Source organism: Bufo gargarizans, chromosome 5, assembly GCF_014858855.1.
Source record: "Bufo gargarizans isolate SCDJY-AF-19 chromosome 5, ASM1485885v1, whole genome shotgun sequence".
NCBI lineage: Eukaryota > Metazoa > Chordata > Amphibia > Anura > Bufonidae > Bufo > Bufo gargarizans.
The window spans coordinates 290,077,393-290,104,561 of NC_058084.1; positions in this window are offsets into that span (position 1 = coordinate 290,077,393).

Sequence of the window (27,169 nt, forward strand, 5' to 3'; positions counted from 1 at the left end):
ACTCGTCATCATGTGTTGATCCCATAGGCGTTTGTAATGTGAGATCATGTGCCTTCGCAAAGCAGTTGTACCGAGGTGGGTGTTGGACTTCCCACGACTCAGTTTCTTTTGGCACAGGTTGCAAATGGCATCGCAGTTATCAGAGGCAGACACACAAAAAAATGCCACACTGCTGAGCTTTGCCATGACGGCATTCTGGTGGTGGCAACAGCATGCGTTGATTGGCGTGCTGTCTGGCTGACTCCGGGTGCCGATACATGCTGTCTGACTGTGCCACTACCTCCTTGCGACGACCTCTCCCTGCTTCCAACTCGTCTCCTCCTCCTCTCTGTCTCCCCATCTGAACTTTCCCCCTGTTCTTCTTCTCTTCGAGTGGGCACCCGCGTGACATCCACGGACACATCGTCATCATCAACCGCTTCACTTGTATCTGACAACTCAGCAAAGGAAGCAGCAGCGGGTACAACATCATCATCATCACACCATACGTCCATGTGTGTAATGCTGCCTGACTGAGACATATCCCTGTTTTTTTCTTTTTTTTATGTAATCTACTGTGACACCAGATATGAGTGGCACTGGTGACACTGGCAGAAATTGGCAGAGTAGACGCTGTAGGCCTGACACACATGCTTGCAGACAACTAACTGCTATTATATTACAGTCAAAATTGTTGTTGTTTTTTTTTTTTTATGCAAGCTACTGTGACGCCAGATATGAGTGGCACTGGTGACACTGGCAGAAGTTGGTAGAGTAGACTCTAGGCCTGACACACACGCCTGCAGACAACTAACTGCTTTTATATTACAGTCAAAATAGTTTGTTTTTTTTTTGTTTCTTTTTTTAATGCAAGCTATTGTGACACCAGATATGAGTGGCACTGGTGACACTGGCAGAAGTTGGCAAAGTAGGCGCTGTAGGCCTGACACACACGCTTGAAGACAACTAACTGCTATTTTATTACAGTCAAAATATTTTATTTTTTATTTTATTTTTTATGCAAGCTACTGTGACACCAGATATGAGTGGCACTGGTGACACTGGCAGATGTTGGCAGAGTAGACGCTGTAGACCTGACACACACGCTTGCAGACAACTAACTGCTATTATATTACAGTCAAAATATATATATTTTTTTTTTAATGCAAGCTACTGTGACACCAGATATGAGTGGTACTGGTGGCACTGTGCACTGGCAGTAGTTGGCACAGTACACACTGTAAACATAGAAACATAGAATGTGTCGGCAGATAAGAACCATTTTGCCCATCTACTCTGCCCAATATACTGAATACTATGGATAGCCCATGGCCCTATCTTATATTAAGGATGGCCTTATGCCTATCCCATGCATGCTTAATCTCCTCCACTGTATTTGCAGCTACCACTTCTGCAGGAAGGCTATTCCATGCATCCACTACTATCTCAGTAAAGTAATACTTCCTGATATTACTTTTAAACCTTTGCCCCTCTAATTTAAAACTATGTCCTCTTGTAGCAGTTTTTCTTCTTTTAAATATTCTCTCCTCTTTGACCTTGTTGATTCCCTTTATGTATTTAAGTTTAAGTTTCTATCATATCCCCTCTGTCTCGTCTTTCTTCCAAGCTATACATGTTAAGGTCCTTTAATCTTTCCTGGTAAGTTTTATCCTGCAATCCATGTACTAGTTTACTAGCTCTTCTCTGAACGCTCTCCAAAGTATCAATATCCTTCTGGAGATATGGTCTCCAGTTCTGAGCACAATACTCCAAATAAGGTCTCACTAGTGCTCTGTAGAGCGGCATGATCACCTCCCTCTTTCTACTGGTAATTCCTCTCCCTATACATCCAAGCATTCTGCTAGCATTTCCTGCTGCTCTATGACATTGTCTGCCTACCTTTAAGTCTTCTGAAATAATGATCCCTAAATCCCTTTCCTCAGATACTGAGGTTAGGACTGTATCACTGATTTTATATTCTGCTCTTGGGTTTTTACGCCCCAGGTGCATTATCTTGCACTTATCAACATTAAATTTTAGTTGCCAGATTTTTGAGCATTCCTCTAGTTTTCCTAAGTCCTTTTCCATTTGGTGTATCCCTCCAGGAACATCAACCCTGTTACAAATCTTTGTGTCATCAGCAAATAGACACACCTTACCATCGAGGCCTTCTGCAATTTTGCTGATAAAGATATTAAACAATATGGGTCCCAGAACAGATCCCTGAGGTACCCCACTGGTAACAAGACCCTGGTCTGAATATACTCCATTGACTACAACCTTCTGTTGCCTGTCCCTCAGCCACTGCCTAATCCATTCAACAATATGGGAGTCCAAGCCCAAAGACTGCAATTTATTGATAAGCCTTCTATGTGGGACAGTATCAAAAGCCTTACTAAAGTCTAGATAAGCGATGTCTACTGCACCTCCTCCATCTATTATTTTAGTCACCAAATCAAAAAAATCAATAAGATTAGTTTGACATGATCTCCCTGAAGTAAACCCATGCTGTTTTTGATCATTCAATCCATGGGATTTTGGATGTTCCACAATCCTCTCCTTAAGTATGGTTTCCATTAATTTCCCCACTATTGATGTCAGGCTTACTGGCCTATAGTTGCCCGATTCCTCCCTACTACCTTTCTTGTGAATGGGCACAACATTTGTTAATTTCAATCTTCTGGGACGTCTCCTGTTGCCAGTGATTGGTTAAATAAATCTGTTAATGGTTTTGCTAGTTCACTGCTGAGCTCTTTTAATAGCTTTGGGTGTATCCCATCAGGCCCCTGTGACTTATTTGTATTAATTTTAGACAGCTGACTTAGAACCTCTTCCTCTGTAAAGACACATGCATCAAAAGATTCATTAGTCTTCGTTCCTAACTGAGGTCCTTCTCCTTCATTTTCCTTTGTGAAAACTGAACAGAAGTATTCATTGAGGCAGTCAGCTAGTTCTTTATCTTCTTCCATATACCTTCCTTCTTTTGTTTTTATTTGGCAATTCCTTGTTTTAGTTTCCTTTTTTCATTTATGTATCTGAAGAATGCCTTATAGTCTTTTTTCCCTGACTGAGCTAATTTCTCTTCTGCCTGTGCTTTAGAAGCTCTTATAACTTGTTTGGCCTCTCTCTGCCTAATCTTATAAATTTGTCTGGCATCCTCATATTTTTTTTTTGCTATCTTTTTGTTTTTAATGATTTTGGCCACTTCTGCTGAGTACCACAGTGGTCTCTTCATTTTTTTGCTTTTACTGACAAGCCTAATGCAATTTTCTGTTGCCTTCAATATTACCACTTTTAAGTAGTCCCATTTCTCCTGGACTCCAATGAAACTGTTCCAATCTGATAGGGACTCGTGTACCACTAATCTAATTTTAGAAAAGTCAGTTTTTCTAAAATCTAAATTTTTTGTTTTTGTGTGGTGTGACTCAGTCACTGTACTTATAGTAAACCACACTGACTGGTGATCACTAGATCCCAAGCTTTCCCCTACAGTAATATAAGATACCAAATTCACATTTGAGAATACTAAATCTAAAATGGCCTCCTTCCGGGTTGGCTCCTCCACTACTTGCTGTAGAGATAATCCCAGTAGGGAATTTAGAATATCTGTACTCCTGGCAGAACTAGCTATTTTGGTTTTCCAGTACGCCTTCAATGTCATTTTAGCTATTTCCTCAACTAGTAGATGCTGTAGGCCTGACACACACGCTTGCAGGCAACTAACTGCAATTATATTACAGTCAAAAAAGTTGTTTTGTTTTATTTAATGCAAGCTACTGTGACACCAGATATGAGTGGCACTGTGCACTGGCAGTAGTTCGCACAGTGCACGCTGTAGGCCTGACACACACGCTTGCAGGCAACTAACTGCAATTATATTACAGTCAAAAAAGTTTTTTTTTTTTTAAATGCAAGCTACTGTGACACCAGATATGAGTGGTGGCACTGGGCAAGTGGGCTCAGTATATGCTGTGAGCCTGACACACACGCTGGCAGGCAACTGCAATTAGATTACAGCGGAAAATAAAAATAAAAAGCAGATTGATGTACTAGCCCTAAAAATTGCTTTTTGGGGTGCTGTCAGGACGCTGTCCTTATAGCAGAGATCAGATGAGTCTTTCAGGACTGGAGTGGACACTGAGTACACTGGCCTAGCTATCGATTTCCCTATTAAATCAGCAGCAGCTACACTGTCCCTCCTCTCACTAAGACTGCAGCTTCCAAATGAATCTAAAATGGATGCTGTCCGGGAGGTGGGAGGGTCTGGGAGGGAGGGTATGCTGCTGATTGGCTGGAATGTGTCTGCTGACTGTGAGGTACAGGGTCAAAGTTTACTCAATGATTACGAATAGGGGGCGGACCGAACATTGCATATGTTCGCCCGCCGCGGTGAACAAGCTATGTTCGCCGGCGAATAGTTTGGGACATCTCTAATTAAGAATAATGCAGAGATAGCTGGAATCACCATTGACAACCACACACATACAATTGCGTTATACGCAGATGACATCATTCTTACATTAACAAACCCGAGGCAATCCTTGACCAAAACTATGGACGTAATTTCACATTTTGGCACTTTATCATATTACCAAGTCAACAAAGCCAAATCACAAGCCGTACCCATATTGATACTCCCAGATAACCTACACGTCCTTAAAGGGTTTCTGCCACCAGATTTTGAGATTTTCCGCTGACTGACACTAGCAATCTGCTAGTGTCTGCACTACCTAACAGTGCTCTTGTATCACCTTTGTCTGCTGCCGTTAAGCTTAAAAAATACTTTTATATATATGCAAATGAGCCTCTAGGTGCTATGGGGGTGTCTTTTCAGCACCTAGAGGCTCCGTCTACTCACTATTTCTGCCGCCCACCAAGTCCCTCCATCCCGACCCACTCCTCTTGATTGACAGCCAACCTTGCTCCATCTCGAATTCCAGCACCTGCGCAGTGCGCTTCTGCATTCGATGATGGCGCAGTGACTGTCGGACCACAGTGAAGATGCCGACACAGGGAGGCTCATTTGCATTTCAATAAAAGTATTTTTTAAGCTTAATGGCAGCAGACAAAGGTGATACAAGAGCACTGTTAGGTAGTGCAGACACTAGCAGATCGCTACTGTCAGTCAGTGAAAAATCTCTAAATCTGATGGTAGAAACCCTTTAAATCCACATTCTAAATAGATTGTCAAACAACTAAAGTTGCATATCTAGGCATACACTAATAACTTTACTGGCCTACTGGCCACTATGGAGCTGGACCTCAATGGATTTGCATTAAAAGAACTGTCATGGATAAGTAGGGTGGCAAGGTGACATAGTGTGGAGATGGCAGTAGCATGAGGAGACCACAGAGTGGCAAGGTGACATAGTTTGGAGGTGGCGGCAGCATCAGGAGGCCACAGAGTGGCAAGGTAACATAGTGTAGAGATGGCAGCAGCATGAGGAGAACACAGAGTGGCAAGGTGACATAGTGTGGAGATGGCAGTAGCAGCAGCAGCATGAGGAGACCACAGAGTATCAAAGTGACATGGTTTGGAGATGGCAGCAGCAGCTGCATCAGGAGACCACAAAGTGACCCGGTAACAGAGTCGGGTGGTGGGTGGCAATACCAGTACCCGCTGACAAAGGTGGGTTAAATCAGGCATGTTGTAGCATCAGAGTAGTAGCTGAGGCAGGTAGCCAGAAAAAGACGGTATCGTTTATCAACGTGTTGGTGTGGCACTATGGATAATTTAGTCTGTAGTGTTGAGCGCGAATATTCTAAAAGCAAATTTTTATTGCGAATATCGGCACTTCGAGATGGGATATGAGTGAAAGACTTGCAGGCTTCTATTGGCTAATGCAGGTTATTTTTTGGGAATATCTGTTAAAGGGGAGGGCCATGTGGAGGTCAATGTTAAAGGGGCAGGCACTATTAAAGATACGGGCAATGTTGAGGTCACTGTTAAAAGGGTGGGCACTGTGGAGCTAACTGTTAAAGGGGCAGTCATTGTTAAAGGGGCGGGCATTGTGGAAGTCACTGTTAAAGGGGCGGACACTCTGGAGGTCGCTATTAAAGATGCAGGCACTGTGGGGTTCACTGTTAATGGCGCAGGCACTGTTGAGGTCACTGTTAAAAGAGCAGGCACTGTGAAGGTCTCTGTTAAAGTGGCGGCCCCTATGAAGGTCACTGTTATAAGGGTGGTCAATGTTGAAGAGGCGGGCACTGTGGAGGTCATTGTTAAAGGGGCGGACACTGTGGAGGTCACTGTTAAAGAGGCGGGCAGTGCAGAGATCACTGTTAAAGGAGCAGACACTGTGGAAATCACTGTTAAAGGGGTGGGCACTATAAAGGCAACTGTTAAAGGGGTGGTCAATGCTAAAGGGGCGGGCACTGTGGAGGTCACTGTTAAAGAGGCGGGCACTGTGGAAGTCATTATTAAAGGGGTGGGCATTGTGGAAGTCACTGTTAAAGGGGCAGACACTCTGGAGGTCGCTATTAAAGATGCAGGCACTGTGGGGTTCACTGTTAATGGCGCAGGCACTGTTGAGGTCACTGTTAAAAGAGCAGGCACTGTGAAGGTCTCTGTTAAAGTGGCGGCCCCTATGAAGGTCACTGTTATAAGGGTGGTCAATGTTGAAGAGGCGGGCACTGTGGAGGTCATTGTTAAAGGGGCGGACACTGTGGAGGTCACTGTTAAAGAGGCGGGCAGTGCAGAGATCACTGTTAAAGGAGCAGACACTGTGGAAATCACTGTTAAAGGGGTGGGCACTATAAAGGCAACTGTTAAAGGGGTGGTCAATGCTAAAGGGGCGGGCACTGTGGAGGTCACTGTTAAAGAGGCGGGCACTGTGGAAGTCATTATTAAAGGGGTGGGCACTGTGAAGGTCTCTATTAAAAGGGCAGCCACTCTGAAAATCACTATTAAAGAAGTGGTCAATGTTAAAGGGGCGGGAACTGTGGAGGTCACTGTTAAAGGGGCAGACACTGTGGAAGTCACTGTCAATGGGGCGAGCACTGTGAAGGTCTCTGTTAAACGGGCAGCCACTATGAAGGTCACTGTTAAAGGGGTGGTCAATATTAAAGGGGTGGGCACTGTGGAGGTCACTGTTTAATGGAGCGGGCATTGGGGAGGTTAGTATTAAAGGGCGGGCACTGTGGTGGTCAATTTTAAAGGGACAGGCACTATAGAGGTCACTGTGAAAGGAGCAAGCACTGTGGAGATCACAATTAAAGGGGTGGACACTCTGAAGGTCACTGTTAAAAGGTAGGGCACTGTGGATGTCTGTGTTAAAGGGGCAGGCACTGTGCAGGTCACTGTTAAAGATGCGGTCATTGTTAAAGGACAAGCACTGTGAAGGTCACTGTTAAAGGGGTGGGCACTGTGGAGGTCACTATTAAAGGGGAGGGCCATGTGGAGGTCACTGTTAAAGGTGCAGCCACTGTGGAGGTCAATGTTAAAGGGGCAGCCACTGTGGAGGTCACTGATAAAGGGGCAGGCACTGTGGAGACCACTGCTAAAGGGGCAGGCACTGTGGAGGTCATTGTTAAAGGGGCAGGCACTGTGCAGGTCACTGTTAAAGATGCAGTCATTGTTAAAGGGGCAGTCACTGTGGAGGTCACTGTTTTAGAGGCAGGTACTGTAGAGGTCACTGGTATGGGGAATACTGTTGATATTTTTTTATTTTACGACACATGGAAACATAAAATAGATGAATTATACCTATGCAAAGCCGGGTCCTACTCTTGATGAGCTTCAAGAGGTAGTCACCAGAAATGGTCTTCCAACAGTCTTGAAGGAGTTCCCAGAGATGCTTAGCACTTTTTGGCCCTTTTGCCTTCACTCTGCGGTCCAGCTCACCCCAAACCATCTCGATTGGGTTCAGGTCCGGTGACTGTGGAGGCCAAGTCATCTGGCGCAGCACCCCATCACTCTCCTTCATGGTCAAATAGCCCTTACACAGCCTGGAGGTGTGTTTGGGGTTATTGTCCTGTTGAAAAAAAAATGATGGTCCAACTAAACGCAAACCGGATGGAATAGCATGCCGCTGCAAGATGCTGTGGTAGCCATGCTGATTCAGTATGCCTTCAATTTTGAATAAATCCCCAACAGTGTCACCAGCAAAGCACCCCCACACCATCACACCTCCTCCATGCTTTATGGTGGGAACCAGGCATGAAGAGTCCATCCGTTCACCTTTTCTGCGTCGCACAAAGACACGGTGGTTGGAACCAAAGATTTCAAATTTGGACTCATAAGACCAAAGCACAGATTTCACTGGTCTAATGTCCATTCCTTGTGTTCTTTAGCTCAAACAAGTCTCTTCTGCTTGTTGCCTGTCCTTAGCAGTGGTTTCCTAGCAGATATTCTACCATGAAGGCCTGATTCACACAGTCTCCTCTTAACAGTTGTTCTAGAGATGTGTCTGCTGCTAGAACTCTGGGGTGGTCCGCATATGAGCCAGTTTATTTGTAGCGCTTGATGGTTTTTGTGACTGCACTTGGGGACACTTTCAAAGTTTTCCCAATTTTTCGGACTGACTGACCTTCATTTCTTAAAGTAATGATGGCCACTCGTTTTTCTTTACTTAGCTGCTTTTTTCTTGCCATAATACAAATTTTTAAAGACTATTCAGTAGGACTATCAGCTGTGTATCCACCTGACTTCTCAACAACGCAACTGATGGTCTCAACCCCATTTATAAGGCAATAAATCCCACTTATTAAACCTGACAGGGCACACCTGTGAAGTGAAAACCATTTCAGGTGACTACCTCTTGAAGCTCATCAAGAGAATGCCAAGAGTGTGCAAAGCAGTAATCAAAGAAAAAGGTGGCTACTTTGAAGAACCTAGAATATGACATATTTTCAGTTGTTTCACACTTTTTTGTTATGTATATAATTCCACATGTGTTAATTCATAGTTTTGATGCCTTCAGTGTGAATCTACTATTTGTATAGTCATGAAAATAAAGAAAACTCTTTGAATGAGAAGGTGTGTTCAAACTTTTGGTCTGTACTGTGTATTTATAAAAAAAATATGAAATTAACCCCAAAATAAAAAATAAAAAAAAATTTCCAAGTTTCAATTTCTCTACTTCTATAATACATAGTAATACCTACAAAAATAGTTATTACTTTACATTCCCCATATGTCTACTTCATGTTTGGATCATTTTGGAATTTCAATTTTATTTGTTGGGGATGTTACAAAGCTTAGAAGTTTAGAAGCAAATCTTGAAATTTTTCAGACATTTTCAAAAACCCACTTTTTAAAGACCAGTTCAGGTCTGAAGTCTGAAGTCACTTTGTAAGGCTTACATAATAGAAACCACCCAGAAATGACCCCATTCTAGAAACTACAACCCCTCAGGGTATTCAAAACTGATTTTACAAACTTTGTTAACTCTTTAGGTGTTCCACAAGAATTTATGTAAAATAGAGATACAATTTAAAAATTTCACTTTTTTGGCAGATTTTCCATTTTAATAATTTTGTTTACAGTTACAAAGATTTTTTGTTGCTCTATATTACACTTAAGGCAAGGTAACAAGAAATGTATTTGTTGTTATTTACAACATTCATCTGTCATATTAGATCATGTTGTACTTTTATAGAGTATGTGGTATTTTTATATCTTGGGTAGGGTATGATTTTTGCGGGATGAGATGACGGATTGATTGAGACTATTTTTGGGTGTGTATGACTTTTTTATTGCTTGCTATTACACTTTTTGTGATGTAAGGTGACAAAAAATTGCTTTTTTTACACCGTATTTTATATATATTTTTTTTTACGGTGTTCAGGTTATGTGATATTTTTATCACAGGTTCTTACTTAAGTTTTACACAATGCAATACAATTTAAAAAAAATAATGTTTTAGTGTCTCCATATTCTGAGCCATAATTTTAATATTTTTGCGGCGATTGGCTTAGGTAGGGGCTCATTTTTTGCGGGATGAGGTGACGGTTAGATTCTTTCTGATTTTGGGGGGCATATGCCTTTTTGATCACTTGGTGTTGCACTTTTTGTGGTGTAAGGTGCCAAAAATTCCGTTTTTATACACCGTTTCTTTTATTTATTTTTTTATGTAATTTATCAGACAGGGTGGATCATGTGATATATTTATAGAGCCGGTCATTACGGATGCGGCAATACCTAATATGTGTGGGTTTGTTTTTCTTTTTTTACTTTATTAATTTTATGGATTTTTTTTTTTTCTTTACTTTATTTCTGATGTTCACTTTTGGGGGTCTGATCCCCTCTGCAATGCATTACAATACATTTGTATTGGAATGCATTGCCTGTTCGTGTACTACAGTGAGTAGAAAACAAAGAGGTTGCCTAGGTAGCCTGAGGTCGTTGCAGGTAGCCTGAGGCAAGGCTTTGGGCAGCCTCTGCATGGCATCAGGCTGCCTTCTGAGACACCGAGTCCCCGCAGTGATCGCGGGGGTTAATCCGCAGCAATCGCCAATACGAGGGGGTCACAGGACGAACATCGGCCAGGACGGTTTGCTAAAGCAAATGCACATTTGCAATCAAATGTTCAGAAACTGCGCGTTCGCGGCGGGCCCCATTGACTTTAATGGCACGCAAACCTGAAAAACCTTCAGGTCATATTTTCAGCCACCAAATACTTTCTAGAAGTGCACAAATAGTCACACAACATGGACAGTGACAAACCAGAGGGGGGTCATTGGCAAAAATTCCCATAAGAATATGCATTTTAATCAGGGGCCATTTTTATGCATCTTAAAGGGAAACTCAAAAATGTGCCCAGCTGGAGCCTAGAAATATTTTATTTTAGGCCACGGGAGTACAGGCCCCAAAAATTAGGCGTTCACATGACAGAAAAGAACTTTTGATGATGTGGCTGGAGGTACATTAAGCGGTCACTGGCTAAAAATTTTACTACAGGCCATTGGAGTACAGGCCCCAAATATTAGGCATTCACCTGACAGAAAAGAACTTGTGATTATGTGCCTGGAGGTACATTAGGCGGTCACTGGATACACATTTTCCTGTAGGCCACTGGAGTACAGGTATTAGGCATTTACCTGACAGAAAAGAACTTGTGATTATGTGGCTGGAGGTAAATTAGGCGGTCACTGAATTTTTTTTTTACTGCAGGCCACTGGAGTAGTGGCCCCAAAAATTAGGCATTTACTTGAGACAGAAAAGGCTTTATATGCCGCATTATATACATAAGACAAGGATCATTCTTTGTTCTGTGTGGTGGCAGATATGTGTGGGCCGGCATGAGGAAATTCAATTACATGTGGTTGTCACAGATGTTGAATTCCTCCGAGATCCATGCCTCATTCATGTTTAGAAATGTGAGGTAGTCCACACTGTCGTGAGTTGGCTAGTGCGCTTATCAGTTACGATCCCCCCTGCTGCACTGAATGTCCTTTCAGACAGGACACCTGAAGGGGCATTCCAAGAGTTCCATGGCAAATTGTTCCAGCTCTGGCCACAGGTCAAGCCTGCGCACCCAGTAGTCCAGGGGTTCCTTGCTTCTCAGAGCGTCCACATTGGCCGTTATCCTCATGTAGACGGACACCTGTCGGTCTAGGTGTTCCCTGTGGCTGGATGCGGAGGGCGGCTGTCGATGGGTTGGCTGCAAGAATTATCTCATATCAGAAGTGACCAACACATCTTTAAACCGCCCTCTTCTTTCAGGCACGATAGGATTGGTACCCGCACCTGTTTCGCTGTGGGTGGAAAGTCCCCTGCCAGCGCCCCCAACAGCAGAATGCAGCATCTCTCGCATCAATGCATGGAAATGCTGCATTCTGCCAGCCCTTTGTGATGCTGGTAACATGTCCACCATTTTGTGTTTGTACCTGGGGTCTAAGTGTGTTGCCACCCAGTACTGGTCCTTGCCCTTTATGCTTTTTATACGGGGGTCCCTCTTCAAACACTGGGGCATGAAGGCCCCCATTTGCACTAAATTGGAAGCGGTGGAGCACCCTGGCTCCTGATTATCGCCCAGGAGAATGTCATCCTCAGTTTTCTACCCCCACCCACGGACAACACCAGGGATCCCGAAAAAGTTTATAGTCCCCCCTCAAAGCCTGCTCTTTTTGGCCCCCCCCTCCTCCCCCAGCCACAATCCTCCTCTGACTTCTCTTCAAACTCCTGCTGACTTGTCATTTTGCGCTGTTTCAGCGGGCTTAGCAGATTGGCACCGTTGTCGCACACCACTTTACCAACTGTCAAATTGAGTGGGATTAGCCACTGATCGGCCTGTGACCACAGAGCTGAAAGCAGTGCAGGACCGGTGTGGCCCTTGGCTTCCAGGTACAACAGCCGCAGCACTGCATGGCACCGTCTCACCTGGCACGTCGAATAGGTTCTGGAGAGCTTGAGGGGGTGCCGAGGAAGAGGCGTTAGTGGAAAAGGAGGAGATGGAGGATGGAGTAGGAGTAGGAGAAGAAGAGGCAGGCCTGCATGCAATCCATGGCAATAACACCAAATCCACATGGGTGCCATGGATTACATGCTTGATGGCCGCCAAAAGGTTCACCTAGTGGGCAAAAAAAGTTATGTACCTAACCTGCCCATGTTTGCTAGACCACATGTCTGTAGTCAGATATATCTTGGCACCGACACTGTGTGCCAAAAATATATTCACTTGCCGCTGAACAAGGCCGTATAACTCTGGGATGCCCTTCTGGGAGAAATATTTCCTTCTGGGGACTTTCCATTGCGGTGCGCCAATGGCCACAAATTTTCTAAAGGCCTCCGAGTCTACCAGTTTATATGCCAGTAGTTGGCGGGCTAGCAGTTCCGACAAGACAGCGGTCAGCCGTTGGGCAAGAGGGTTATCCAGCGTCATCAACTTTTCACACTCGACCATTTGGGCCACGGAAGCCTGCCTTCTGTCAGATGAACACGACAACGGCACTGTGGAAGGTGAACTGAAGGACAAATTGGAGGAGAGAGTAGAAGGAGAAGAGGCAGGGTGTGGAGCGCTGGGACTGTGGCATTGTGTACGGCATACATATTAGGACATCGTCAGACATCATCCACAACTCCATCCTCCGTCAGGCAAAACTCCATCAGCCCTCAGACATCAGACAAAACTCCGTCCTCCGTCAGGCAAAACTCCATCAGACATCAGACAAAACTCCGTCTTCCGTCAGACAAAACTCCATCAGACCTCAGACATCAGACAAAACTCCGTCCTCCATCAGGCAAAACTCCATCAGACCTCAGACATCAGACACAACTCCGTCCTCCGTCACCCAAAACTCCATCAGACCTCAGACATCAGACAAAACTCCGTCCTCCGTCACCCAAAACTCCATCAGACCTCAGACATCAGACAAAACTCCGTCCTCCGTCACCCAAAACTCCATCAGACCTCAGACATCAGACAAAACTCCGTCCTCCGTCAGGCAAAACTCCATCAGACATCAGACAAAACTCCGTCCTCCGTCAGACAAAACTCCATCAGCCCTCAGACATCAGACAAAACTCCGTTCTCCGTCACCCAAAACTCCATCAGACCTCAGACATCAGACAAAACTCCGTCCTCCGTCAGGCAAAACTCCATCAGACCTCAGACATCAGACAAAACTCCGTCCTCCGTCACCCAAAACTCCATCAGACCTCAGACATCAGACAAAACTCCGTCCTCCATCAGGCAAAACTCCATCAGACCTCAGACATCAGACAAAACTCCGTCCTCCGTCACCCAAAACTCCATCAGACCTCAGACATCAGACAAAACTCCGTCCTCCATCAGGCAAAACTCCATCAGACCTCAGACATCAGACAAAACTCCGTCCTCCGTCAGGCAAAACTCCATCAGACCTCAGACATCAGACAAAACTCCGTCCTCCGTCACCCAAAACTCCATCAGACCTCAGACATCAGACAAAACTCCGTCCTCCGTCAGGCAAAACTCCATCAGACCTCAGACATCAGACAAAACTCCGTCCTCCGTCACCCAAAACTCCATCAGACCTCAGACATCAGACAAAACTCCGTCCTCCGTCAGGCAAAACTCCATCAGACCTCAGACATCAGACATCAGACAAAACTCCGTCCTCCGTCAGGCAAAACTCCATCAGACCTCAGACATCAGATAAAACTTCGTCCTCCGTCAGGCAAAACTCCATCAGACCTCAGACATCAGACAAAACTCCGTCCTCCATCAGGCATCAGCCAAAACTCCGTCCTCCCTAACTCAAAATACGCCCTACTACACACACTATTCACCTGACGGAGCTGCTAGCTGCTGGAGAGGCAAAGGACCTGTGATGACGTCATGACCATGTGACGAGTCACGTGTGTGGGAGGGGTCAGACGTACACAGCAGCTGGTAGAGTGTACAGAACAGTAGCCATCAAATAGAGCTCTGTACTAGAGATGTGTGTGTAACCTGCATGTAGCAGAGCTGTGTACTGTGTTACAGAGATGTATGTGTAACCTGCAGGTAGCAGATCTGTATGTGTAACCTGCAGGTAGCAGAGCTGTGTACTGTGTAGCAGATCTGTATGTGTAACCTGCAGGTAGCAGAGCTGTGTACTGTGTAGTAGATCTGTATGTGTAACCTGCATGTAGCAGAGCTGTGTACTGTGTTACAGAGATGTATGTGTAACCTGCAGGTAGCAGAGCTGTGTACTGTGTTACAGAGATGTATGTGTAACCTGCATGTAGCAGAGTGGTGTACTGTGTTATAGAGATGTATGTGTAACCTGCAGGTAGCAGATCTGTATGTATAACCTGCAGGTAGCAGAGCTGTGTACTGTGTAGCAGATCTGTATGTGTAACCTGCAGGTAGCAGAGCTGTGTACTGTGTAGTAGATCTGTATGTGTAACCTGCATGTAGCAGAGCTGTGTACTGTGTTACAGAGATGTATGTGTAACCTGCAGGTAGCAGAGCTGTGTACTGTGTAGCAGATCTGTATGTGTAACCTGCAGGTAGCAGAGCTGTGTACTGTGTAGCAGATCTGTATGTGTAACCTGCATGTAGCAGAGCTGTGTACTGTGTAGCAGAGCTGTATGTGTAACCTGCATGTAGCAGAGCTGTGTACTGTGTAGCAGTGCTGTATGTGTAACCTGCATGTAGCAGTGCTGTGTACTGTGTAGCAGAGCTGTATGTGTAACCTGCATGTAGCAGTGCTGTGTACTGTGTAGCAGAGCTGTATGTGTAACCTGCATGTAGCAGAGCTGTGTACTGTGTTACAGAGATGTATGTGTAACCTGCAGGTAGCAGAGCTGTGTACTGTGTAGCAGATCTGTATGTGTAACCTGCATGTAGCAGAGCTGTGTACTGTGAAGCAGAGCTGTATGTGTAACCTGCATGTAGCAGAGCTGTGTACTGTGTAGCAGTGCTGTATGTGTAATCTGCATGTAGCAGAGCTGTGTACTGTGTAGCAGAGCTGTATGTGTAACCTGCATGTAGCAGTGCTGTGTACTGTGTAGCAGAGCTGTATGTGTAACCTGCATGTAGCAGTGCTGTGTACTGTGTAGCAGAGCTGTATTTGTAACCTGAATGTAGCAGAGCTGTGTACTGTGTAGCAGAGCTGTATGTGTAATCTGCATGTATCAGAGCTGTGTCCTGTGTAGCGGAGCTGTATGTGTAACCTGCATGTAGCAGGCTGTGTACTGTGTTACAGGGATGTATGTGCAACCTGCATGTAGCAGTGCTGTGTACTGTGTTACAGAGATGTGTGTGTAACCGCATGTAGCAGAGCTTTTTACTGTGTAACAGAGATGTGTGTGTAACCTGGGAACTATAAAAAAGTGTAAAATAAAACAAAAAAATTCAGATCACCCCCCTTTTCCCAAAATGAAAATAAAAAAAAATAAAAAAATACACATCATGGGTGTCGCAATGTGTAAAAACACCCATTGTATAAAAATATATTCCCCATACGGCAAACGGCAAAACAGAAGAAAAAAAAGAGTCCAAATGTCCGATTCGCCGTTTTTGGTCGCTTCATTTGCTACAAAAATGTAAATAAAAAGCGATCAAAAAGTCTTAAACACCCCAGAATGGTATCAGTGAAAAGTTCAGATTGCCCCGCAAAAAATGAGCCCCCACCCAGCGCCGTACACATAATTACATAAAAGTTATAGAGCTCAAAATATGACGACAAAAAAAAAAAAAATCAGATTCTGTAAATCTCCTGTCACTCCAAGTTACTCAGAATTGGTAACCCTAATTAATAAATACATGCAACATGAATGCATATATGCCGCTTCACACAGATCACAAGTGTTAGGCCTCTTGCACATGAACGTTGTTGGTCCATTCCGTGCATTGGGGACAGCAATTTGCAGTCCCCAATGCACGGGCAACGTGCGTGCAGCAGCCGGGACAGATCCAGACCCATTCAACTTGAATAGGTCCGTGAATATGTTCTACTTTTTTGCTGTGCGGAGGCACGGCCAGAAACACCACGGAAGCACTCTGTAGTGCTTCTGTGGGGATCCGATCCGTGTTTCTGTTCCGTTCAAGTGAATGGGTCGACATCACGGATGCGGGATGCACACGGCTGGTGCCCTGTGTATTGCGGAACCGCCGTATGTGGTCCACAATACAACTACAGGCACACAGCGACCATGTGCAAGAGGCCTTACAAAGATGGGATTTAAGGTGCACATCCTCTTGTGCTTCCCATATTCCACAGATTTATATCACACAGCTACTTACAGTTGTGCTGATAAGTTTACATACCCTTGCAGAATTTATGATTTCTTAAAGGGGTATTCTCATCTTCCCTTTTTCATACTTACCTTCCTTGAGCGTGACGTTCACTTCCTGTATTCTTCTCCCGGCCGGGCCGCGCTTGCGCAGAAGACTGAAGATTCTCTCCCGGCCGGGCCGCGCAATGTCCTGAACGCGCACAGCGCCGCGCATGTGCCATGGTGACTTATTCCTGGCCTGTATAGTACAGAGTCGGCGTGCGCATTCGCGGCTCTGTACTATACTGGCCAGGAAGAAGTCATCATGGCGCATGCGCAGCGGCATGCGCGTTCAGGACATTGCGCGGCCCAGCCGGGAGAGAATTTTCCGTCTTCTGCGCAAGCGCGGCCCGGCTGGATTCGACAGGAGAGGTGGCCGTAACCAGGGGAGACCAAAGACAACGATCAGGTAAGAGGGGACTTATTTTCTAAAAAAGGATGGGAATTGGGTAATAAAATGTATTTAGAAAAATTATCACTGTCAAATCATTAACAGATTTAAGAGTGATCATTAAGATGAGAATACCCCTTTAACCATTGTTCAGAGAATATGATTGATACCACAGACACTTCTCTCTCGCTCGTGGTTAGTGGTCGGCTGAAGCCATTTATGTCAAACAACGGTGTTTACTCTTTATAAATCATAATCACAACACAAACTCCCCAAATGACCCTGATCAGAAGCTTACACGCCCCAGTTATTAATACCATGTATTGCTCCCTGTAACATCAATGACAGCTTGAAGTCTTTTGTGGTAGTTATGGATGAGGGTCTTTATTTTCTCAGATGGTAAAACTGCCCATTCTTCCTGTTGAAAAAAAAAAGCAATTCCACCACAGTTTTACGTGATTTCTATTTACGACATTCGATGTGCGATAAAACTGACTGGTTACTTTTATTCTACAGGTCAGATCGAATCCGGCAATACCTTATATGTATAGTTTTTCTTGCGTTTTAATAGTGTTAAAAAAATAAAAATATCCGATTTTTTTTGTCGCCATATTTTGAGCCCCATAACTTTTTTGTAATTATGTGTACAGAGCTGGATGGGGGCTCATTTTTTGCGGGGCAATCTAAACTTTTTACTGATACCATTCTGGGGTGTTTAAGACTTTTTGATCACTTTTTATTTACATTTTTGTAGCAAATGAAGTGACCAAAAACGGCGAATCGGACATTTGGACTCTTTTTTTTTCTGTTTTGCTGTTTGCCGTATGGGGAATATATTTTTATACAATGGGCGTTTTTACACATTGCGAAACCCATGATGTGTCTTTTATTTTAATTTTGGGAAAAGGGGGGTGATCTGAATATTTATGTTTTTTTTTACACTTTTTTATAGTTCCCAGGTTACACACACATCTCTGTAACACAGTACACAGCTCTGCTACATGCGGTTAGACAAACTGCTCTATATACACAGTACACAGCTCTGCTACCTGCAGGTTGCACATACATCCCTGTAACACAGTACACAGCTCTGCTACATGCAGGTTACACATACAGCTCTGCTACACAGTACACAGCACTTCTACATGCAGGTTACACACACATCTCTGTAACACAGTACACAGCTCTGCTACATGCTGTTACACACACTGCTCTATATACACAGTACACAGCTCTGCTACATGCAGGTTACACATACAGCTCTGTAACACAGTACGCAGCCTGCTACATGCAGGTTACACATACAGCTCTTTAACACAGTACACAGCTCTGCTACGTGCAGGTTACACATACATCTCTGTAACACAGTACACAGCTCTGCTACATGCAGGTTACACATACAGCTCTGCTACACAGTACACAGCACTTCTACATGCAGGTTACACACACATCTCTGTAACACAGTACACAGCTCTGCTACATGCTGTTACACACACTGCTCTATATACACAGTACACAGCTCTGCTACATGCAGGCTACACACACATCTCTGTAACACAGTACACATCTCTGCTACACAGTACACAACACTGCTACCTGCAGGTTGCACATACATCCCTGTAACACAGTACACAGCTCTGCTACATGCAGGTTACACATACAGATCTGCTACACAGTACACAGCTCTGCTACCTGCAGGTTGCAGATACATCTCTGTAACACAGTACACAGCTCTGCTACATGCAGGTTACACATACAGCTCTGATACACAGTACACAGCACTGCTACATGCAGGTTACACATACAGCTCTGCTACACAGTTCACAGCTCTGCTACATGCAGGTTACACATACAGCTCTGCTACACAGTACACAGCTCTGCTACATGCAGGTTACACGTACATCTCTGTAACACAGTACACAGCTCTGCTACATGCAGGTTACACATACATCTCTGTAACACAGTACACAGCTCTGCTACATGCAGGTTACACATACATCTCTGTAACACAGTACACAGATCTGCTACCTGCAGGTTACACATACATCTCTGTAACACAGTACACAGCTCTGCTACATTCAGGTTACACACACATCTCTAGTACAGAGCTCTATTTGATGGCTACTGTTCTGTACACTCTACCAGCTGCTGTGCACATCTGACCCCTCCCACACATGTGACTCGTCACATGGTCATGATGTCATCACAGGTCCTTTGCCTCTCCAGCAGCTAGCAGCTCCGTCAGGTGAAGAGTGTGTGTAGTAGGGCGTATTTTGAGTTAGGGAGGACAGAGTTTTAGCTGAAGTCTGAGGTCTGATGGAGTTTTGCCTGACGGAGGACGGAGTTTTGTCTGATGTCTGAGGTCTGATGGAGTTTTGGGTGACGGAGGACGGAGTTTTGTCTGATGTCTGAGGTCTGATGGAGTTTTGTCTGACGGAGGACGGAGTTTTGTCTGATGTCTGATGTCTGATGGAGTTTTGCCTGATGGAGGACGGAGTTTTGTCTGATGTCTGAGGTCTGATGGAGTTTTGTCTGACGGAGGACGGAGTTTTGTCTGATGTCTGAGGGCTGATGGAGTTTTGTCTGACGGAGGACGGAGTTTTGTCTGATGTCTGAGGTCTGATGGAGTTTTGTCTGACGGAGGACGGAGTTTTGTCTGATGTCTGATGTCTGATGGAGTTTTGCCTGATGGAGGACGGAGTTTTGTCTGATGTCTGAGGTCTGATGGAGTTTTGTCTGACGGAGGACGGAGTTTTGTCTGATGTCTGAGGGCTGATGGAGTTTTGTCTGACGGAGGACGGAGTTTTGTCTGATGTCTGAGGTCTGATGGAGTTTTGGGTGACGGAGGACGGAGTTTTGTCTGATGTCTGAGGTCTGATGGAGTTTTGTCTGACGGAGGACGGAGTTTTGTCTGATGTCTGATGGAGTTTTGCCTGACGGAGGACGGAGTTTTGTCTGATGTCTGAGGGCTGATGGAGTTTTGCCTGACGGAGGATGGAGTTGTGGATGATGTCTGACGATGTCCTAATATGTATGCCGTAATTGTGGGTTTTGACGGCATTGCTCCCACTGGGATTGTTGATGGGAGGCCAGGTGCCGTCTTAAGGCTGTCGTCCCTAGGCGAGTGTTGGGCTTACCGCGACTTATGCGTTGACAGCACAGGCTGCACATGGCAACACTATTGTCAGCAGCTGACACATTATAAAAAGCCCACACTGCGGAGCCATGTGCCAGCATCCTGGGAGCGCAAGAAGTGACCGTGCATGGTGAATGGCTAGCTCCAGATACATTTGCAGTCTGCTTTTTGCCTCCGGTGCACTGCAATTTCTGCCTGCTTCTCCTCCTTCTCCTCCCTATCTGCTGCTCAGCCTCTCCCTCTAAACTCTCCTCCTTTTCCTCTCTTGTGGGCACCTGCGTGATGTCCATTGACATGTCATCATTGTCACCTTCACCACCACTGACATTAGAGATCTTGAAGTAGGCAGCAACAGCGGGAACCACCCCCCTTGGGCTGATCTGGGTACTGTTGTCAGACTGCTTGGTGGCTGATGGTGATACCTCCTCTTCCTCATCTGATGCCAAGAATGGCTGTGCAACGGTAAGGTCTGGGAATGGATGGGAAAATAATTCCTCTGACTCGAGTGGAGGGGCTATGGTGTTGGTGGTGGTGTCTTTGGGGGTGCACACAGCAGAGAGTGAGGAGGGTACAGATACAGAGGAGGAGGAGGGTGCAGAAGCGGAAGGCTGAGTGAGCCACTCAACCAACTCTGGTGCGTCCTTTGACATAATCACACGTACCTTCTCCAACTTCCCACTTAGGCTCCATCCTGGTGCACCTGCCCAACCTCTACCTCCCCTGCGGAATGGCCTGCCTCATCCTCTGCCTGTTATTTTCAAAATGACCCTGTGGCAAAGTCCATAGAGAAGAGCAGTATTTGTGGAAGCAGGTGTATTGCAGGCCTCAATCAATATTTGGTGGAAGCAGGAATATCAATCCCCTTAATCAGTATTTTGTAGAAGCTGGTGTATTGTAGGCCTCAATCAGTATTTTGTGGAAGCAGGTATATCGCACCCCTCATTCTATAATTTGTGGAAACAGGTATATACAACCCCTTAATCAATGTTTGGTGGAAGCAGGTATATTGCACCCCTCAATCAGTATTTTGTGGAAGCATATGTATCACAGGCCTCAATCAATATTTGGTGGAAGCAGGTATATTGCTCCCCTCAATCAGTATTTTGTCTAAGCAGGTATATAGAACCCCTTAATCATTTTTTGTTGAATGCTGGTATATAGAACCCATTAATCAATATTTGGTGCAGGCAGGTATATTGCACCCCTCAATCAGTTATTTTGGGGCAACAGGTATATCACACCCATTGCAAATAGTTGTTCCAATAGTGCTTTTCCCACTATATACCTGCTGTATTGCAGCAAAACCGCACATAACTGCTTCACAATACAAATGCACTATATACTTTCTATGCTAGAAAGTATTTTATAGGTATTGCAGACCTCTCAATCAGTTTTTTTCTAGGCAACAGGTATATCACACCAGTTGCAATTAGTTATTCCAATAGCGTGTGTCCCTCTATATAGCTGCAGTATTGCAGTAGAACCGCACACAACTTCTGCACAATACAAATGCACTATTACATACTTTCTATGTTAGAAAGTATATTATACGTATATCACACCCCCTAAGTATATCACACCTATCAATAGCACAACTATACCAGTCCTTCAAAGGACTTTTGTGCCCCTACTAGCTAGTGTTTGGTATCCCTAACAGTCTGTTTCTGATCCACAAAGCAACCTCTCCCTACACTGTAAAAACACAGAATGTCAAATGGCTACCAGATCGGGTTCTGTTATAGGGTGGGGTGTGTCCATGTGCTGAAATGTCTCAATTGGCTGCCCTGTCCCAGCTGATAGATGCATTATGGGTCAAAGTTTAGAGCAATGAAAAAGAATATGGTGCATGCGAACATCGCCATATGGTCAAATGTTCGGCAAATCCCGAACGCTCAAAGTTTGCCGCAAACTGACCGCCGGGCGAACCACAAGGCCATCTCTAATAGTTGCCACTCAAGTCTAAAATAATTTGATCAGAAAATATCCTTGAGTGCCAATTCTGAAATATACCTGCAAATTCTAAAGGAAGATGTCAGAAGTTTTGTCAGTGAACTGGCTCTCAAGAGAATGCCGGTTATTCAGCAAGACCACACAAGTCTTTCCACCAAAGAATGTTTAAAAAAGATTAAAGTTAGTGCCTTGAAATGGCCAAGTCAAATCCTGACCTTAATCCAGAAGAAATGTTGTGGAACAACCTGAAGTGAGCAGTTCATGGGGAAAACCCACCAATAGAGATGGTTTGCATTGTGATGAATTACTTTGTCACGAAGCACATTTCTTTGTAAGTAGCATCAATTTCCACTGCCACAACCCTCAGATGCCACATTCATAGCTGATAACGGCATCTGAGATTAATAGATTAATATTAAGGCTTTTTGGGGGTAAACCATTTAAAAAATATATATATACAATTTGAGCATGAAGTTTCCACCGCAGCCATGTTAATTGAAGATCCAGCGCTGGCTGGCTTGGTGACATCAAATGTCACCGTGCACGAGATGTCGAGCGGGATCTTCAAGCAAGATGGCTGTGGCAGCCTCTTTGCGCTTAAATGTATGAGGTGAGTATGATTTTTTACATTTTCCCTGCTATTTCAGTGAAAATTGATTCGTTACCACAAAGCATAAGGAAATTTGGTTTGCGGTGAATCGAATTTTACCTGAAATTCGGATCAAAGTCTACTTCGGATACTTCAAATTGTTTTTACAATACCCACCAACATATCACAGATTAAGCTGTTTTGTATGGAGAAATTGGCTAAAATTCATTTAAACAGATGTTCAGGACTAAGTAGCAATTACTGGAAATGTTTTCATCGCTGATCGCTGCATCTGAGGCTACAATTTAGGCCTTTCAGGGGTTAATCAGTGTAAAATAAATAAATACTCAACTTATCCATTTGCTTGCTTAGAGGCCATTGCCACCATCTTGATTAAAATCACTGTGCAAAATATTGCATATGTCATACGTCAACCTGTGCAAGATTTTGTGCGGTTTCTGCAATCAAGATGGCAGCAACGGCCTCTTCACGAACAAATGGATGAGGTGAGTATGTATTTTTTTTTACCATTTCAGGGAAAATAGATTTTTTACCACAAAGCTCGAGGATATTTGGCTTTGTGGTGAATCAAATTTTTCCTGAAATTCGAAGTAAAATTGTTTGGCTTTGATTCGCTCAACACTACTCTCTGGATCAAAAACCTTTCTCCAGAAATCTAGTAACTATAACCTGTAATATTATTACACTCCAGAAATATGTCCAGGCCCCTCTTGAACTCTTTTAGTGAATTTGTGAGATGGGGAAACAGCTCATATTGTCTGAACACTGTTTGTGTAAATTAAGTTAAATGATCTGGACTGACATTCTGCTGTTTGGCCACAAAATGCCACTGTTATATATATGTTATAGCTAACAGGCTGCATATATTTCCATATTAATGATAGATGGAGTTTCAGAGCCTGGAGAAGAAAGGGAGCAGCCATCTTAGAGGAAGCTGAGACTGAGGAACTGTGTGAGCAGAGGATCCGACAGCATCCAGGTGTGGGAGCATACCTCAGTGACCAGAGCTGCAGCTAAGTGAAGCTCATCATGTCCAAGACCCTGATCCTGTCCAGAGAAACGAGAATTGCTTCCAGGAACGCTGAGGAGAGCTGAGGAGCAAAGCTACATACACTGTGGGACCACATGCTTTTTGGAGAAGCATTTGTTCTGTTCAGAGTCACCAGCGGATGCAGAGCAGGCCCGTGTCGGTAAGATAGTGCATGCACCTCATTACAGTGTTGGCGCCTAAAGACTGAGACCAGGCCTGTAGCTAGTTAGTTAGGGTCTCTGTTTGTGTCAGGCCACAAGTGTTGCTACTGTTCATTACAAGGACTCCATAACATTAAGTGGCATTTCACATTGGAAAGCTGATAAACTTCCCACAAACTTAAGTCAGGCTGGCGTTTTGATGAGGAAGAATACTCAGGCATGTGCTACAAGACAAGTAGGGATGAGCGAACTCGAACTGTATAGTTCGGGTTCGTACCGAATTTTGGGGTGTCCGTGACACGGACCCGAACCCGGACATTTTCGTAAAAGTCCGGGTTCGGGTTCGGTGTTCATCGCTTTCTTCGCGCTTTTGTGACGCTTTCTTGGCGCTTTTTGAAAGGCTGCAAAGCAGCCAATCAACAAGCGTCATACTACTTGCCCCAAGAGGCCATCACAGCCATGCCTACTATTGGCATGGCTGTGATTGGCCAGAGCACCATGTGACCCAGCCTCTATTTAAGCTGGAGTCACATAGCGCCGCCCGTCACTCTGCTCTGATTAGCGTAGGGAGAGGTTGCGGCTGCGACAGTAGGGCGAGATTAGGCAGATTAACTCCTCCAAAGGACTTGATTAACTGATCGATCTGCAGCTGTGGATCATTGAGCTGCTGATCCTCAATTGCTCACTGTTTTTAGGCTGCCCAGACCGTTTGTCAGTCACATTTTTCTGGGGTGATCGGCGGCCATTTTGTGTCTTGTGGTGCGCCAGCACAAGCTGCGACCAAGTGCATTTAACCCTCAATGGTGTGGTTGTTTTTTGGCTAAAGCCTACATCAGGGTGAAGCTGTCACACCAAGTGCATTTAACCAGCAATAGTCTGTTTATTTTTTGGCCATATACTACATCAGGGGCAAGCTGCGCCTGTCACCAAGTGCATTTAACCCTCAATGGTGCGTTTGTTTTTTGGCTAAAGCCTACATCAGGGTGAAGCTGTCACACCAAGTGCATTTAACCAGCAATAGTCTGTTTATTTTTTGGCCATATACTACATCAGGGGCAAGCTGCGCCCGTCACCAAGTGCATTTAACCCTCAGTAGTGTGGTTGGTCAAGCTATCACACCAAGTGCATTTAACCAGCAATAGTCTGTTCATTTTTTGGCCATATACTAAATCAGGGGCAAGCTGCGCCCGTCACCAAGTGCATTTAACCAGCAATAGTCTGTTCATTTTTTGGCCATATACTACATCAGGGGCAAGCTGCGCCCGTCACCAAGTGCATTTAACCCTCAGTAGTGTGGTTGGTCAAGCTGTGACACCAAGTGCATTTAACCAGCAATAGTCTGTTCATTTTTTGGCCATATACTACATCAGGGGCAAGCTGCGCCCATCACCAAGTGCATTTAACCAGCAATAGTGTGGTTATTTTTTGGCCATATCCCAGTCTAATTCTGTCACTAAATCCATACCGGTCACCCAGCGCCTAAATACTAGGCCTCAAATTTATATCCCGCTAAATCTCTCGTTACCGCTGTCCTGTTGTGGCTGGGAAAGTTATTTAGTGTCCGTCAAAGCACATTTTTTGTTCTGGGTTGAAATACAATTCCCAATTTAGCAATTTAAAAATTTAGTGGTTTCTGCTGTATCAGAGCTATTTGAAATCTATCCCTAAAAGGGTATATAATATTCAAGGTGCACATAGGGTCATTCAGAATAACTTCACACACCCGCTACTGTGCATTTCCAAGTCTAATTCTGTCACTAAACCCATACCTGTCACCCAGCGCCTAAATACTAGGCCTCAAATTCATATCCAGCTAAATCTGTCGTTAGTGCTGTAGCTGGGCGAGTTATTTAGTGTCCGTTCAAGCACATTTCTTGTTCTGGGTTGAAATACAATTCCCAATTTAGCAATTTCATAATTTAGTGGTTTCTGCTATATCAGAGCTATTTGAAATCTATCCCTAAAAGGGTATATAATATTCAAGGTGCACATTGGGTCATTCAGAATAACTTCACACACACCCGCTACTGTGTATTTCCAAGTCTAATTCTGTCACTAAACCCATACCTGTCACCCAGCGCCTAAATACTAGGCCTCAAATTCATATCCAGCTAAATCTGTCGTTAGTGCTGTAGCTGGGCGAGTTATTTAGTGTCCGTTCAAGCACATTTCTTGTTCTGGGTTGAAATACAATTCCCAATTTAGCAATTTCATAATTTAGTGGTTTCTGCTATATCAGAGCTATTTGAAATCTATCCCTAAAAGGGTAGATCATATTGAAGGTGCACATAGGGACATTCAGAATAACTTCACACACCCGCTACTGTGCATTTCCAAGTCTAATTCTGTCACTAAACCCATACCTGTCACCCAGCGCCTAAATACTAGGCCTCAAATTTATATCCAGCTAAATCTGTCCTTAGTGCTGTAGCTGGGCGAGTTATTTAGTGTCCGTTCAAGCACATTTCTTGTTCTGGGTTGAAATACAATTCCCAATTTAGCAATTTCATAATTTAGTGGTTTCTGCTATATCAGAGCTATTTGAAATCTATCCCTAAAAGGGTATATAATATTCAAGGTGCACATTGGGTCATTCAGAATAACTTCACACACACCCGCTACTGTGTATTTCCAAGTCTAATTCTGTCACTAAACCCATACCTGTCACCCAGCGCCTAAATACTAGGCCTCAAATTTATATCCTGCTAAATCTCTCGTTAACGCTGTCCTGTTGTGGCTGGGAAAGTTATTTAGTGTCCGTCAAAGCACATTTTTTGTTCTGGGTTGAAATACAATTCCCAATTTAGCAATTTCATAATTTAGTGGTTTCTGCTATATCAGAGCTATTTGAAATCTATCCCTAAAAGGGTATATAATATTCAAGGTGCACATTGGGTCATTCAGAATAACTTCACACACACCCGCTACTGTGTATTTCTAAGTCTAATTCTGTCACTAAACCCATACCTGTCACCCAGCGCCTAAATACTAGGCCTCAAATTTATATCCTGCTAAATCTCTCGTTAACGCTGTCCTGTTGTGGCTGGGAAAGTTATTTAGTGTCCGTCAAAGCACATTTTTTGTTCTGGGTTGAAATACAATTCCCAATTTAGCAATTTCATAATTTAGTGGTTTCTGCTATATCAGAGCTATTTGAAATCTATCCCTAAAAGGGTATATAATATTCAAGGTGCACATTGGGTCATTCAGAATAACTTCACACAC